Source organism: Otolemur garnettii, unplaced genomic scaffold (assembly GCF_000181295.1).
Source record: "Otolemur garnettii isolate 467f Iridium unplaced genomic scaffold, OtoGar3 scaffold00067, whole genome shotgun sequence".
NCBI lineage: Eukaryota > Metazoa > Chordata > Mammalia > Primates > Galagidae > Otolemur > Otolemur garnettii.
In genome coordinates, this window is record NW_003852462.1 from 7,553,303 (window position 1) to 7,570,876 (window position 17,574).

The 17,574-nt window shown below is 52.7% G+C and overlaps 1 protein-coding gene across 1 annotated transcript in view; it reads right to left on the reverse strand.

The window, feature by feature from the left end:
* CASZ1 (castor zinc finger 1) overlaps window positions 1-17,574 on the reverse strand; it is a 145,228-nt gene that overhangs the window by 105,817 nt on the left and 21,837 nt on the right. The window contains exon 2 of the mRNA XM_012807353.1: window positions 6,392-6,548. The gene's annotated coding sequence lies outside the window, so the exon portion shown is untranslated. The remainder of the gene's footprint in view (window positions 1-6,391; window positions 6,549-17,574) is intronic.

Genomic DNA, 17,574 nt, shown 5'->3' on the forward strand with positions numbered 1-17,574 from the left:
GTGGCTCCTGTCAGATTATTAATTAGCTAAAGCGGATCGGTCCTGGAACAACATGCGCTTGGACTTCAGATAAAGCAGGCCAGGAAGGCGGGTGGGGGCCTGCTTAAAGTGACAAGACCCTGTTTCTGAACACTCCCCGGAGGATTGGGGCAGGAGGAGGCTGAAGCTGGCGCAGACCCTTCATCACCCCCTCGCCTGCCCCCAGATGGACTGTCAAGAGAGGACATCCAAGGAGGGAGGTTTGGGCACTTAGGAGACCCCTGAGAGGAGGAGTCAGCGACAGTTGGGTCTTGTTTTTTAATAAAGAGCTTGTGCCTAATCAGATCATGTCACTCAGAACTCTTTAAAAAGCTTCTTCTTTCACTTGGGATAAAAACCTGAGTTCTCACAACAGCCTACAAGGACTGCAGGACCTGTGGGCTCCCACCCAGTCCCCCCGAACTCCTGTGGCACCTCCACTCACTCTGCTCCAGCCACACCAACAACAAGCCAAGTGGATTCCTGCTTCCAGGGTCTCACACCTGCTGCTCCTCTGATGGGAACATTCTTCCCCAGATGCTGACTGGGTTAGCCCGCTCCCTCTCTGATTTTCTGTCTTCACTCAAATGTCAACATCTCCGCAACCCCTTCCCCAGAAGCCACATCTAAAATCATAAACCGCGCACCACCACCACCCCCGCCTACTCCCTGTTGCAGTCTCCAAAGCTGCTTCAGTCTCCTCCTTCCCGTGAGCCTCTCTTCCTTTTTTCTCACCGATCATTTGCCTCCCTCCACCAAGTGTGAACTCGGAGAGGCAGGAGGTTTGTCTCTCCCGTTCACTGCTGCCTACGACAACTGGAGGCAGTGCTAATACCTAACGAGGGATGGAGGTGGAAGGCAAAGGACCAGAGGCCAGAAGTCAGGACTAAGACCATCACCTCTTCTGGCTCTGAGCCTGAATGGTGCCTTGGCCCACCCTGGAGATCACCTCTTCTCTGGCTTGGTCCCCACCTGTCCCCAGTTCTACCGCTATACTGGTGCTACCTGTACCTGAGTCCCAAGCATTTTCACTAAGACGCACTTCTAGGTTCTAGATCTTCTGAGGCAGTGGTTCTCAACCTTTCTAATGCCGCAACCCTTTAATACAGTTCCTGTGGGTCACAGCCCACAGGTTGAGAACCGCTGTTCTGAGGGATGCCCTAGGGACCCTGTCTCTGTGTCACAAACCCCCCTTCTAGCTGAGACTACAAGTCACTCTGCCTGGAGAGAAGGGCAGGGTAGGACGTAGGACGTGGGACTCACAGCTGCTGCCCGGGCCCAGCTCAGCAGCCAGCAAACTCCTGGGCTTGGATTGTTTTGACTTGAGTCGGTGAAGCTGAAATATTGAGTCACAACGGCCCTAAACTTCATTACCAGCTCTTAACACAGATTACTAAGGGAAAAAAGTTGCTTTTAATTGCTTTTCCCGATTAGCATTTCTGGAGAAGAAACTAGTATTTAATTACACCTTTCTTCCTTCACCCCCTTGGCCACACCGGTCCAAACTCCTGGCTACCACAAAGGCTTGGGGTTAGAAAAGACTCTTGCTCCTGAGAGGGGCCAAGGAACCAAAGCAGAGAGAAAACTCTGGTGGCGAGTGGAGGGTGAGGAACACCCCCAAGCCTGGTGGATCAGAGAGAAAGAGGCAAAGGTGTGGGCCGTTCGGGGGTAGGTTCCTACAGGCTGCCCCACGCCTCAGGGTGCTAACCTCTGGGCCTACGGACTTTCATCTGGACCAGGTCTACCTCTGACTAGATTCCAGAATAAAAGAGTCTGGGGGGAGCTGGTGGAAGACAGAGGAGGACTTACGGGCACATTGACAGTCGCTGGGACTCCCCTGGTGGGTGACACCTGATGTTACTGCTCCCATGCCAGCTTTTCTCACTGTGGGCGCTCAGAGGCCATGGGGACTGAGGCAGGGCAGAAGTGCTTCTCCCACAAGGCATCCACCCTCCCAAATCTATGGGTCATTCTGTCCTTTGGAGCAACCTCATCAGACAAGAAGTAGCTCTAGACAGGGCAGGTGTTTCCAACCCTTTCTAGCCCTGCTTTCCTTGGACCTGGGCTCGGTGGAATCCAGGGGCATCCTGACTCTGCTAGGAAGGCAGGGGAGGAACCGCCAGGGTATTAGCAACATAGGCTGTATTCTAATCAGAAACCAGAAAGATTAGCAATTCTTCCCAAACTATCTCCCAGTCATGTCTCTATCCAACCCAAAGTGACTGTAACCTTAGAGTCCACTCATCCTCCAAAGCGCCGTGTCACCCAGGCGTGGCGGGGAACCTGGGCCCCCACTTCCCTCAGCCAGCACCTCCCTCTCCTGACCCCACCCTTCTGCATCCCCTACCCCAGCTGTGAGCTCTGGAGCTGCCAGGCTCACATCAGATCAAAGCCCTGGAGGATGGCATTAGAACTGTCCAGTCCAGTTATGAGTGAAGGTCACAGATCTAGTGCAGACCAAGGAGGGAAAAGGCAGAAAAACCTCCCACGCGTGCACAGATGCATATGCCTGCCCACCTAGACACGCCCTCCCCCAGGGCCAGCCCGGTGTTCTGAGGCTGACAGACACACCCAGGAAGATTTGCTGACACACCCCTCGGAGCCAGGCAGAGGCACCAGCTGTAGGCCTGGGACAGCCCTGTCGCCGGCAGCAGGCTAAGCCACTGCCAGCCTGGCCTCTTGCTCCCTCTCATAACCCTCCTGGAAGTCAGAGCTTCCTAGAGGGCTGGACTGCTGTGCCCCATATTGCTACCCACTTGGGAAACCCCTATCGCCCCCCCTGCCAGACATCACCAGCCTGCCCTTCCCGTCACTCCCCTACCCTCGGGGGTCAGGCCTCCAGAGTGTTCCTGGAGGGCTGAGCTGGTCCATATGGCTGTGATTATGTTGCCAGCAAGAGCAAGTGCTCACTGGGGCCCAGCAGCCGGCTGTGACAGCTTCACACTCATGCCAGCAGGGCCTCTGGCTTGCTAGTGGGCTGCATAGTAGTGTCCGGGGCTGCACAGTAGCATCCAGGGCCACATAGGGCCTACCAGGGGAGTCAGGGTCACCTCACCAGCACAGTGTCCATGCTGGGATTGCGGCCCCAACGTGGCCTACACAAGCATGTCAGGACCCAGGAGAGTGGAGCTTCATGCCAGAGGCCCCAGAGAAGAGGACAGTGGCTCAGCTCTAAGTCTGACAGGCTACCTATGGCAATTCACACCTTTCCAGGTGGACTGTTAAGATCCCTGACAAGGAGCTGGGGCTGGTGGCTGAGCTGGCCCTACCAAGTGAGCTCTTAGATTAGCTCACTCGTCAGCCCTCACAACTAACCACCTGAAGTTCTATACGACCCGGCACCACAGGGAGAAAGGTGCCCAGGAGCTTAGCCCTTGAGAACACAGATCACATTTACAGCCACAGTGAGAAACTCCATGAACTTCTAGCCCCAGTCTCAGACCCAGCACAGAATCCATGGAGCGAAGGCACAAACTGGCTTCAGCACAGAGTCAGGGCCAATGGGATAGTGAGCTGGGAAGAGCCAGCTGTTCCAAGGCTGACTGCTGAGAACAGGCCTTCGTCCACACTGCCACGCTGACCAGGAGGTAGCTGGCCCACTCGGACAAGCCTTTCTTAGCAAGCAGCATGGTTCTGAGATGGCACTTCTCCCCTAGTCCATAGATGTTAAGTCTCTAAAAGCCATAGGGTGTTCTTGGCATTGTTGAGCTTGGGAGCATGAGAGAGAGGGGAAGACACAGGGCCACAGGTCAGAGGGTTCAGAGCACTGGAATCCTCCCATTTCCTCACCCCGTTCAATCCATCAGCAATTGCTGCTGACTCTCCGAACACACTCAACACTGTCCCCTCCCGCCTGTCCACCTGCTCCTCAGCCAGCCACCATCCTCTCACACCACCCACTGCAGTGGCTGATCTTCTGGCCTCCCGGTTTCTTCCCCTGGCAGCACCATCCAGCCATCTTTTTAAAACAAAAAACACGTCACTTTACCTCCCTGCTTCAAACGCTCCAGCGGCATCCCCGTCACCCAAGAATAAGATCCCAACTCCTCCCCCAGCACACACAGCCCTACAACACCCACCCCCATCCACCTCCTGGCCACTTGGCCTTTCTTTCTAGTCAATGAATGTACCAAGTTCATCCTACCTTAGGACTCTTAAACTAGTTGCTCTTTCTTTCTAGAATATTCTCCTGTCTGCTCTTCAGATGGCTGTCCACTTCCTGTCCTTCAATCTCAGCTAAATGTTACATCTTCAAAAGCACTCCTCTGAGCAGCCACCTAAGGGCCACCCGGTTACTGCCCTCACCTCCTTCTCTACTAGCATCTTCCTTGCTCATTTCTGCACTTGTCTGTTGCTACTTCCTCATACCAGACTTCATGAGAGCAGACCCTGTCTCATCCACTTTGTCCACCGGGGAATGACTGGCTGACACCAGGCCCTCTGTAACTGTTGAACAAATGCAACCAGATCTTCTGCAGAGGAGCCAGAAATAGGGAGAATCTGAGCCAGACAGGGTCAGGCCCATGGTCTTGACTTGAGCACTGACGTGCCCTCTTGTTCACACTGGTGGGGACAGGACACCTCTGAGACTATGGGCCAACCCTAGTCATTGGAAAGGGCCAGGAGAGTGAGGGAGTTGGCCATGACATTCCCTCTTGGAGCCCTTGGAGTTCCCAAGCTTCATTATCAAGTCCAAGACAGCCGACGCCAGGATGCGGGAGCCTTGTGGGACCTGTGGAACCCACACCCCACACTGGTGCAAATCCCAGCTAGCACGGCCCCTGGGAGTCAACAGTGAGTGGAAACTTCAGAAAGAGAAAAACTAATGGGCATGTTTTGCCCAGGGAAAGAAGAAAGCAAAATGCCTGCCACTGAGAACAGAGCAGGTAAACATTATCCCCTCAAAGGGGGCTCCACCCAGCCCTCTGATAGCCTCATGAGCAGAGCGCGGAGTGGGACAGGACGAGACCCTCCAAAGGCTCGAAAACACTGCCTTTCCAGGACTCACAACCATCCGCAGAGTGGAGACAGGCGAGAGGAGCCCAGGAAGGGAGTGATGAGGGGCAGATGCTGATGTCAAATCCAAGTGAGACTCCAGCACACCCCAGCTCCCCAAGCAGCTGTTCCGGGCAGCAGTCTAACAGCCCCATGGCCATGCAGGAGACAATGGCAGCACATGTGAAGCAGGACGGACCAAGTCCTGGGGTGGACTGCATTCTGGACACCAGGAAGAAGAGTCTTGGCCACACTGTTGCTCGACTACAACCAAAAGCTACATTTGCATCTGATTTACAAATCTCTGGGCTGCATCCTGGGCTTCTGCTAGTCCCCAAGGAGGCATGGCCTGAAATGAAACAGGCCTGCAGCTTTGGGTCTTACCAAACCCCACTGGGCACCAAGACCCATCTCGGCAAGTGCTTCCTCATTGCAAGTTCAAAGTCCAGAGTTGCAGAGTCAAGGGCAATCGTAGGAAGCAAGAGCTCAGGAGGGTGAGCCAGGGATGCTGAGTCCAGCGTAGCACACATGGGAGAAGCGGCCCTCAGACTTGCCTCCCAGACATCCTCTGAGCCTTTAGCTTCAGCCTCCACCCTAAGAACTTGCCCATTAACTTTATGAACACCCAATCCCTCTGGGCTGGTTCCCTCAGGATCTCAAGAGAATAAAGAATAAAGGCAATATGCAAAAAGTCACCTGCTGTGTGCAAACCGCCCACCCCCAGAACTGCCACGTTTGGTACCTGCAGGAAATAGCTAACAGCACCAGCCCCACAGACTACCTGTGGCTGGCATAGGTGGTTTGCCTTAGGCAAGGGGGCTACTTCCAAGCCTGGATCAAAAGGCACCTGTACCTTCTTCTCTAAGGAAGGTCCTGCTAGGCAGGACCACCCAAGAGAGCCCGGACGAGTCATTCCCAGGCCAGCTCCTACCACACACAAGCTCAGAGCAGATAGCCTCTGGACATGCAGAGAGGCTGGACCTACCATTACCTGAGCTGAAGTTCAGAAATGCCCCAATGCTTAGATCTAGGAGTAGCACTGGCAGGGCATGGGCTTCACCTGAACTACCTGCCTGCTGCTGGCACCATTTAATGTCACACCATGGAAACAGTGGGAGGACTCTTTCTTTTACAGTGGGGATACTGGAGATCCAGTAGATGGCAAAGCCAAGGCCAAAATGCAGGTGTCCTGCTCCTAGCTCTATTCTCAATCTGACATTTTCTTCTCTTTCATCTATGGTGAAAGCTACCACTATCCAGGTCAGAACTCACTGGGAAAATCAAGTCTACGACCTATGCGGTACCCACCCTAACAAGCAACCCTCAAACTGGCTAACCCACGTTTCCTGGTGGCTTCTTGGGAATAGAGAGCAGCTACCTTTGTATCCCAAGTGGCCAGGGTCCGAAGTCCATTCCAACACACACCACTGGGGAGTTGCAAGACCTCCTTGTAAAGGAGGGGTCGGTGGCCGTGGCAGCTGGAAGGGCAGGTGGGATGGAGTGGTCTTTGCCTTCAGTCAGCGAGGTCTGTTTACCTACCAAAATAAGAAAGGAGAAGATTAGGCTACAACTGATACCTACAAAGCCACCTCACACAGGAGGACAATGGAGAGTCAGGTTCCAACACCCCGCGTGGTAAGCTGCCAGCGAGGTAAGAGATTCTTGGCCCCTGCCTGCCAAGTGGCAGGAGACACTGCCATGGTGTGTGCCATGCCTGACCCTGAAACCAGTATGCCCTTTGCACAATTATTAGCCATTTGCTACGCAGTTGTCGCGCCTAATAAAAGAATCAAATAGGCAGAGACAATGCCAGGGCAAATCAGGTGCCACCTCAGGTAACAACAGAGTGATCACACCCAAGGCTCGGCACCCAGGGTGAAAGGTCAGCCTGACAATGGATCAAGAGAACACTGGAAACAGATCAGACCCCTACAACCAAACCAATCCTTGGGCTCCCCAGTGCCTGTGTCCTCCAGGCTTTCTCTCCCTTGGCCAGTTCCCAGCTGCTCCCATGAACCCTGGGTGGCCCTTGAGGACTCTCTAAAGGAGGCACCAATACGTATCTTTACAGCTACCCAGAATGGTGAACATGACTTCTTCTCCCTTCCCTTCCTTTCTCCCCATTCCAGTTCTGTGCTACTTTATCTCATACAAGAGAGAAAAGAGCCCACCCTGGACGGGCGCTCTGGAGATAGATGTTGGGACAAAAAAAAAAAATGGCCAAAGAAAGTTGGTGCCCTGCTCCCGACAACCTTTGTGTCAATTTAAGCAAATATTGTGGTGTTTCCATGGTGATTCCTGTTTTGAATATCCACTACACTCACTTTTTAAAGGGCTTTTCCTGTTTGCGTTTCAACTTGAAACCTGTAAATATTTTCAGCCTTTTTAGAAAAAATGAGCCCATATGCGTGCAAACACAAACACACCAGCTGATGTCGGCGCACAACCTCCCAGACCTGGAAGCAGGCTGGTGGATGTGAGGACGGGGTGCAGGGGCTCTCCCTCTGCTCTCGTGCCCACCACGCTCACGGGCATCAGGAAGCGTGGCACCGAAACCTCAGCCCATTCCTTCCCCTTTTGAGGAGGATTGCAGCATCCACAGAGGCTGTGTTCCCAAAGTGTGTGAGTAGGCTCAAGCCTGACTCCACAGGGTGGCATGGTGTGGGCAGCTGCCCAGCAGGTTCTCCAACTTAGCCCAGCCCTCAGAGTTCCCGGGGGCCTCCTGGGAGTGCACGAAGCCCTCTTCTCCTGCCTTTCTGAGTGGAAGGAGGACTTGGCTCTTTGAAGGTGAGGGCTTCAGCCTCAGCCCCACCCCACCTCAGCAGGGCAATGCCACTGAGACCAGCTCCCTGGGGGAAGCAGTTCGAGATGGACAGGGACAGTGGTGCAAGCCTTGGCTCAGCCCAGCTCCCATCCCACCCCTCAGCACCATACAGGGTTAACAGCGGGTTTCCTGGTTTCCATGGATTCCCGCCAGGCCCCTAATGTGAGTTTCGTGTGATTTGGGGGAAGTGGATTTCCTTTGTTTTCCAGTTTGGGAATATTTTTTTCTTTAAAAAAGAGGAAAAAACACTTTAATGGGAACTTCAGGGCCACTGGGAGACTCATTCTTCTGGGCTCTGTAACTCCCCTGCCTGTTAGTCCAGAATCCCCCAAAGCCCTGGGCAGCCCATCCACCAACAGAATATCCCTGGCCAGAGGAAAGGGTGCCTCAGCCCACCTGCTCCTGCCCCCACAATAGTCTCCTGCTGGGGGACTCTACCCCAATATCCCATCAGGAAAAGCCCACTGAAAACCCAGCATCTTACACGCAGGGAGCTGACACTCTCCTCTTCCAGGTTTACAAAAGCGACACACACATTTCCCCAGAGAAAAGGTCAAGAGAGACAGCTCTACCTTCCTGACTCTTGGCAAGGAGCTGGAATGACCAGAGTCTGCCCACATGCCAATGGTGAACAGTCCCTAGGTCACGTCCTGGTTCAGAAGGGGGTTCCAGCTAGGCGCAGTGGTTCATGCCTATAATCCTCTGGGAGGCTGAGGCAGGTGAATTGCTTGAGCTCAGGAGTTCGAGATCAGCCTGGGACTTGTGATGGGCACCTGTAGTTGCTGCTACTTGGGAGGCTGAGGCAAGAGGATCGCTTGAGCCAAAGAGTTTGAGGTTGTGAGCTCTGATACCATAGCGCTCTATCAAGAGTGAAAAAGTAAGACTCTATCTCAAAAAAAAGGGGGAGGTTCCACTTATGGGGAAAAAAGGTGTTCTAGACCCTAGAGGGTCCTTGTCTGGCGTCTTCAGCTGAAAGGCCTGAATAGGGCAGAAGGAGCTTCTCAGCTTTGGCGCCAAGAACAACTGAATAAAGGGTGTGGCCGGGCCTCCTCCTCTTCCCCAGTCTTCCCCATTCTTGCCACCCCCTAGTCCTGCCAGGGTGTGGCCTTGCTTTGGGACTGTCCCCAACCAAGTGGCCTGACCCATTTACCAAACCAGGACACAGGCCGCAGGCCGGTCTATGGACAGGGGCCCTCCCATGGCCCCAGGGGCCAGCCCAAATCCCAGCCAGAAGGTACAGAGCCCAGAGGCCGGGTCCCTGTAACCAGCAGCTCTAGGATGAAGAGGTGAGAAGCCAGGTGCACTAGGCCAAGAACCAGAGGACACGAGTCTGGGTCCCAGTTAAGCCACTGAACTCCTCACAGGGCTTCAGACAGCCATCTAATCTCCCTACCTCAGTTTCCTCATCCATCAGATGGAGATGATACCTTCTTCCCTCCTAGCTAGCAGACTGGGGAAGTTCAACAAGAGATGTGAAAGGGCGTTAACAAGTGCTCTGTCAAGGCCTGGGCTCACCACCCCCCTCTTCTTCTGAGCATCTTCAAGGTAACCTTCTAGAATCCACTCCAAGCAGGCCCATATGCCCCTCTACTCTGCCCCTCACGCGTCCTCCGTTGTGGCATTTAAATCCATACTGGACTAATTTGTTCACGACTCTGTCTCCACCACTGGATCTTCAACTCCTCAAGGGCAGAGACCAGGTCTTAATTATCTTTGTGTCCCCAGCATTTAGCACAACAGCTGGCCACAGTGGGCAGCGCGAGTGTTTGTGGAACTGAACTAGTCCCTGACCGCGTGTCAGAATCAGATGGGCCTGGCAGTGCCCCATCCCTCTCCTCCAGCAGAATCTTCATTGGCTGTTTTCATGCTTCATTCTGTTTCGTTGCCCCAAGCCCCAACCTGCATCTTGGTCCCTCTCCCTCCTCCATTCGCCAGTCCTGTGAACTCGTAATTTTCAGGTTCAAGGGAACCACTTAGTCTCCTGTCTTCCTCCAAACAATTCCAATGAGAACCGACCGAGTACCTACTATGCGCCGGGTAGCATGCTGGGAGCAGAAGGCACACCAGATGACAGATTTTCAACCCCTGCTGATAGGCCTGTGAGAGAACTAAGGGGATTAACCAACTAGATGGCTTCTCTTTGCCAAGCACCATGCCAACAGCTCTACATGCACGATCTTGCCAAATCTTTACAACACAAAGGTAGGAATGATTATAGTCCCCATGGATAGATTAGGGAGAGCAGGCACAGAGATACGAAGTGACTTGCCAAAGGTCATTCCACTCAGGTGCCGAAGCCAGGCCTGGCTCACAGGCTCCAAGGTCCGACTCACCTCCAAGTTTCCTCCTCCTCCCCTGCCCATGACCTCAGCAACCACCCACACCTGATACTATTTCCCCTCCTGAATCTCACTTCTCCCGGCTTCAAAATAGGCCTAGGGCAAATCCCACAGAGCCACCAAAAAGCACTGGTAAGATCACAACCAAAGGCTCAGGTGCTTCCACTGGGCTGAAGGTGGCAGATGGCAAGGGCTTTGGTAACACACTTGGTGAGCAGCAGGACCCCCAAACCTACCTTGTAAATGGGGACTCAGCAATGGTACACCCATCACTACCTGTCATCGGACAGGATGGGGGCAAGGAAGCCATTCAGGAGAGGCCACCCTACGTCAGAAGATTCTGTGGGGATGGGACATTTCTTCTCTCCAGACAAGGGGCCAAGAGGCATTATCCTGGGCAGGGCAGAGATTTTCCCACCACAGTGAACATCTGCCCGGGAGACACGGGATTGGGAAGCAGGGCCACTGACTTGGGGAGGAGATACTGAGAGGCGATGGGGAAAGATCTACATCCGAGAGGATAATGGTGGAAGATCAGGCCTGGGTAGGGAGAGGACACAGTCCTAATGAGCAGATTTCATAAACCACCCGGAGTGAAAACAAAAACACAGACGTGCACATTGCCCAACTTCAGGGCTGTATGGAAAAGGAAAAAAAAAAAAAAACAATAAAAAAATCCACATCTTAATACAAAAATCCTACATGATGTGTTGTGGCACGAAAGTGTTTTTCACTGCATTTTTCATCTGTGATCTCACACAGCCTACGACGGGTACGCCCAGCGCAGTAGGTATTTGATGGTACACAAACAGAGCAAACACACACACACTTCTCCAAAGCAAGGCCAACAAACATCCAAATCGGCCCAAGCTGGCATCTCGGGGCTTCAGGTGACCCCTGGAGATGGCTATGTTGACTTCACGAATGGGCCCCTTTAGATTTCTGAGGGAGGGACGAACGGGACAAGAGCACCACTCAAGTGGAAGGGAATATGGAGTTCTGAGAATTCAGAACTCTGCAAGCGGAACTCCCAGCCGGCTGGTTATGTGGCCTTTCTGCACTTAAGGTGCTGTCCTGCTGCCGACAGGGGACAGGGAGGGGACCCACACCCCAGAGGCCCTTCCTACGTGTCATTCACCCCACGGTTACTATCTGTCTCCTTTTTGTTCCACCCCTCCCCCTTTTTAATTGTTGGATGAGTTTACAAAGCTGTGTGCCAAAAACAATCAACTCCTGGGAACAGAGTTATACAAAAAAGGGTGTGTCGCCAGAGGGAGACGGATATCCATGGAAACCACCACCTTTTCACAAGCAGCCTAGGTGAAGTGAGGGTAAGGGGATGGTGTGGGGTTGGGGAGATACGTGCCAACCAGAACGGGGCCCCAGAAAATGCAGGGTCAGGGACGATCTCCCTGAGAGAGCCAAAGACTGTGTGGAAGATCAGGAAGGGAGTGTGCCAGAGACCACCACGAGGACAGGGCTGTTGCAACACGCATGCGTGCCTAGGCGCACACACGAACATGCTACCTCATGAGATCAATGGACCGGCCACAGTGGAAATCAGTGCACAAGCAGACTGCCCAGGTATGAATCCAGGCTTTGCCACTCACAAGCTGTGTGACCCTGGGTGAATTACTTTAACCTCTCTGTGCCTCAGTGTCCCCAACAGAAAAAGCCGAGATAATAATACTGCCTCCTGGGCCACACTTGTGGCTCAGAGGAGTAGGGCGCCGGCCCCACATACCAGAGGTGGCGGGTTCAAACCCGACCCCGGCCAAAAGCTGCAAAATAAATAAATAAAAAATAATACTTCCTCCTGCATACAGTCATGAAGATTAAATGATTATGTGTAACAGGCTAAGAAAAGTACGTAGCACATGGTACACGCTATAAAGCATTTAATAAATCAAAAAGCCTAAATAAAGAGAAGGGGGAAGGTTTCTAGGCTCTGCCATACTAGAGGAGGAAAATAATAATAGCTAATGTTTATTAAGCACCGTGTACTCAGGATTTTAAAACATTAATACATATAATCATCTCGAGATTAATATATATCATCTATGATGAGACCGATTACTATCGCAACTGCAGAGTCCAGGAACTAAGACTCAGAGAGGGATGTGACCCACCCAAGGTCACATGCTGGTAAGGGATTTGAACCACAGCTGTCTGACACCTAACCAGTACACCGCTCGGCAAGGAGAGGGGGAAGTGGGAGAAGCGAGAGAGGAACGGGCGTTCTGGAGGTCCTCTTTCCCCCCTGGACTTGTATGCACAGCAGGGGGACCCAGACTCGCTCTTCTCGAGCTTACAAAGGAAAACGAAAATCCTCTGTGTTAGTGACTGCTGACAGAAGGAACAGGAGGAGCATGACAAAGATGAGGAGGCTAACAGGCAGGTGTCCACATTCCTCAGGAGTCCCCATCCCAGTCCTGACCCCGGGAGACCAAGACATCCTCAGAACCTTCCCTCTGCCCAGGCAGGCATCTCTAGAATGAATAATCAGGAGGTCCCTGGAGGGAAAACAGCAGAGCGTGGGGCCCACCTCCCAGCGATGAAGGCCCAAAGCCTGGGAAAGGTCTTATTTCCAGGTCAGAGCCCCTATAAACAACTGATTTTCCGCCTTCCCAGAACCTAGGCCAGATCCCTGAGGGGATGGGGCACAGGCGAAGGGAGCACAGGGGGGCAGAGGCCTTCCTATCCCTGGGCCAGGCTGCCGACAGGGAGGCTGTGGCGGCTGAGAGCCAGAGTCAGAGGCTGCCTGCCCAAGAGGTTTGGTCCTCACCCTGCTCAGAGACCAGGCTTGGTGGCTCAGCCCTTTCTGCCATCGACCACCCAAACTCATTCAGATATTTCCTCTCTCACTTGCTTTTTTAAAAAAAATTTAATGTTCTCTATAATTCATCCATCCCAGAAGATAATCGATAGAGCCCGTAATGAAAATCTGAGCCATATTTTATGATCCGCTGCGAGCAGAAAGGGCCACATCAGCAGGTCCGGTTTTGGCTCTCCCTATCCGTCTTGCCCACTGCCCTGGGGATTACTTCTCCTGTGGCCCTGTCCCAGCCCTCCACTCCAAGCTGTACCCTCGGCACACGGGGAAGGCCATGACCCCCTCAGCACCCCAACTCTCATTCTGCCAACCTGACTCACAGGATGGTCACCTGATATTGCAAGGTCTTCCTGGAAGAACCCCTCAAGCTTGGGATCCCAGCCCCCGAACTTGCCCAGAATCTCACAACCATCTTGAGTCAGAACCCCTCTGGAAGGCTGAAGACCCTCACTAGGATCAGGCCTCTGGGAGCCAGGCCAGCCCCCACCATACCATTCCCCACCAAGAAAGGCCACCTTGCTCCCTGCCATCCCTCAAGGGGACTGCAAGGTATATGTTGAACCCTCTGGTCAGTGGAGGCAGACCATTAGTGTTCATCTTTGCTACCTCAAGCAATGATGGTCTCCAACCCTTTAAGGTAAAGGGTGTGGATGAGCCAGCCTGATATGGACACTGGGGCACTGAGGGAACAGCCCCCTCCTGCCCTGCCAGAGCACACTGTGGTGGTGGTAGGGAGACAGAGTCCCGCCCCTTGCCCAGGCACCATCACTGGAGGCCAATCAGCAGGCTGGGCCTGATCCTCCCAGAATCTCTCACTGCCTGGCACTAATGCCTGGCACCAATCAGAGAGCACCACAGCCCAAGCGCCAGGAAGGGCAAACCCAGCAGACTCAATCAGAGCCCAGAGGATGGTCCAACCTCCCAGGAACAGAATTCCAAACCAATGAGAAGAGTGTGATTTGGCAAACTGTGGACTACTACGTAGCCATTAAGAGACACCTGGACAAAGTTATCAGCTACTGGTCAACTGCGGCCACTGAGCTTTTCAAATGTGGTGAATGTGATAGAGGAACTGAGTTTTTAATTTAATTTAATTTTAATTAATGAAAGTTTAAATAGCCACAGCCAGCCAGAGGCTACTCTATTGGGCAGCCTAAGTTTAGACAGATAACTCATTAATGTTAAAATTTTTTTCTTGATAAAAAATGGTGTATTAAAGCAGCAGGAATAACTACTATTAGCTATAGTAACAGAAACAGATAATATTTAAGTGTGCTGTGTGCCAAGCTCAGTGCTAAGTATCTTACACAGATCACCAGCCTATAAGATATAGACTATAATTATCTTCACTTTATAGATGAAGAAACTGAGGTTCAGAAAAGTTAAGTAACTTTGCCACTGCTGGGTGGCAAAGCTGGGGCTCACAGCAAGGTTTTCCTGGCTCCCTAACTCATACTTTAACTACTACACTATTCCTTTTTAAATTATTTTCTTTATTCTTTTTGTGTGTTTTCCAATGAGCCATGAGCATGAGTTATAATCAGAGAGAAAATATATTTTTTAAAAAGACTCAACAAGGGGCCAATTCATTTTTCCCCAGAAGAATGTACAGAGGTTCCTGGGGTCCCCAGCCAACTGGACTGCCAGCTGGTGGGTGGAAAAAGGAGCCAGCAGTGTGGTTACAGGTCCCCTCTGTCCCAACAGCTCCTGCTGCCCAGATGCTCCACACCCGGGAGGCCCAGAGCTCACAGATGATGCTGGGCCTATGACTCTCTAGCAGCCAGGCTGCCAGTGGTATCCAGCTTCCTCCCAGCCCCACCCCTAGTCAGTTCCTGACAGGCTTCTCAGTAGTTTTGCAATCATCACCTAGGTCTACACCTGAGAGAAGGCAGCAGGCCATGGGGCTGTCTGCAAAAGTCAACCCACACCTCTCTTGGACCACCCTTTCCTATTACTTTCTAGAAGAAGCAATGCTCTTATCGTAGCCAGGCATCCTGGGCCAACAACCCAAGCCTGGTCTACTGTCTGCCATGGTTGAGCATGGAGAGGCTTGCTTTTCCCAAGAGGGATAGTCATTGCCCCCAGGCACCCCTCTTCGGATCGAATCTAGGTTCAGAACAAGGGGACAAAGAAAATCCTTTCGAAAGGTCAGTGATGAAAGCCAAAGTCCCAGCAAATACTGGGTCCAGATAGAAAATGGAATCAGGGAAGATTCTAAGTTGCATCTGCTTTTTCTCCATAGCGCCAACTTGGGAGTGAGGGACAGAGAATGACTGCCCCCCTTGATCTGGCTTCTTTTTCAGCTTTTTTCCCCCGAGACACATAGATTGTTCTGGTTAGGGGCCAGGTGGAGCAGGGGTGGGGAGGCAGGATAAATGTCTTTACTTGGAAGTTTTTCTTACTATTATTTTTATGGATTTTCCCTGCTGTCTGCGGTTCTCTGCCATTTCCCATCCACCTGAAGTTCCCCTCACATTTATATATTTGTTTTTTGGGTTGGTTTCAGGTGCTTCTAGTTTATCAAACAATCAGCCCCGTGAGGTACACTGGGTGTTTCCAGAAATTACATCACAAAAAATCATGCAATTAAAGCGTAAGGGAAAAAAAAACATAGCTGTTGCTTAATTTTGTATTTTAATTAGCGACTTATTGTAAACGTAGACTTTTAAAATGGAGGCACCTAAGCAAAGCCAGTAAACAAGTTTTTCTAATGAATTAATTTCATCTCTTTCCTCCTCCTCCTCACCACCACCACCAGCCCAACTGTCACCCTCCAGATATTTTCTGCTCCCCCTTTCTTCTATTTCACTTCTTGATCTTTGTCCAACGCGTATTAGAAAAATAACACCCCCTAAGTAAAATCAGGAACTCTGGCACCCAGGATGCCCACAGGAGCCTCAGCTTCTAGCCTTGATAATGGGGGTGACTGAGGATACAACAGGCAGTCAGCTGCTGCCCTCTGCCTGGTTACTAGCCCTGTTTGCCACTGCCAAGACCCCCTTGTCTATGTCCTGGGACCCTCTGCTCTTGCAGCAAACTGACCTCAGAAGGGACAGAGAGACAAGCTGGGAATAGTGCTGACTGTCAAGGCCACAGCAAGAGGGTGGGGCCACATGACACCGGGAGCCCAGCAAGAACAAGGTGAAGAGACCTGGAGAGAGAGGGAGGCTGGGGCTGTTGTGAAACCCAAGAGACCTCTGGTTGCCTGGAGGAAGAAGGAGTAGGGACATGGGATGGAGAGAGGAGAGAAGCTGTGTAATCAGGAGGTCTGTCCAGGTCACACAGCAGGTCAGGGTAAGAACACATCCCTCAGTCCCAGGCAGACCCAGAGGGCCAGATCTAAGCCACCACCATTAGCCAAGTGCCCCCACTGGGCTAGAGTCCTGCTCCTCCATTCACAGAAACTTCCCAGCTTGGGGTAGGGGAGTAAGCAAATTGGCCTCTTCCAGCCTACTTTCCAGGAGCAAAAGTCTGAGGCAGAGTCTGAGCCTCCCTGCTCTCTGCCAGTCCCACCATCCTAGGAAGGAGAGACAGGTCCCCAGATGTCCAGCCAAAGGGAAGGCCCCACACCAAGAACAGAAACTACCAGGTGCATCAAAGTCCCTGTTCACTGGGGAGTACATGGGCCCTTGTATGACCCTAAAGTTTCAACCAGCTAACGGAGGGCAGAGTGCCCACCCCAAGCACCAGACCAGTGTCTTCCCTAGCACTGTCACCTCCTAAACTAACACAGAGACACCATGGAGAAAAAAGTTTGCTCTAAGGACCCTCTCAAGGGGTGTTATGAGCAAACCCCCATACTGGCCACTTCTGAGTGTGAAGCATCCAAACAGTGGCCTTCAGACCACTCCCATGTCAGGCCCTCTTCAAGCTGGATCCCCCAAGCCTCTACCACTGAGCTCAATCTGAGACACCCCATCACTACAGCAGGTGGCCTCACTACCACATTGGATGGATGGGAGGCTCAAGAAAGTTCTAGAACACCTGGTGGCAGAAGCCTGGCCCTATTCACTAAGATTCTCAGAGAAAGAAAGGAGGGGAGGAAGGAAGAGCCAGAGAGAGGAAGGGGCTGGATGCCCGTGTCATCACGCACCGGTGGGAACCCAGACCCAACCCCACGACAGATCCTGCTGGGTTCAGCTTCAATCGGAAAGGAAAGCTCCCATCAAACATAGGCTGGGCAGGGATGTGGGCACTGAGATTAGGGATTTGGAAAACCATCTGAGGAACCTGGCCCTGGGAAGACAGCAACAGGATTTAATACCTTATCCTGGCTGTCTGGTAAACACCCTGAACCGTCCCCACACTCCGTTAGGCGGCCTCGGATTCTCAGGTGTGCCGGCGACGGGCAGGTAGAGACAGACGTGGGCAGAGACAGGAAGGGGGGAGTGCGGGCTTGGGGGAGGGGTGGGGGCGGAGCTGGCCTGGGAGGACAGGATGGGTGGCAGCCAAGCCAGACAGTCAGTGAGACAGCTGACAGGTGCAGGGGTGCAGGGAGAGGGAGGGGAGAGCTGTACGCCACACCCCAGGGGGCTGAGAGGGATGAGGGGCAGGGTCAGAGGCGT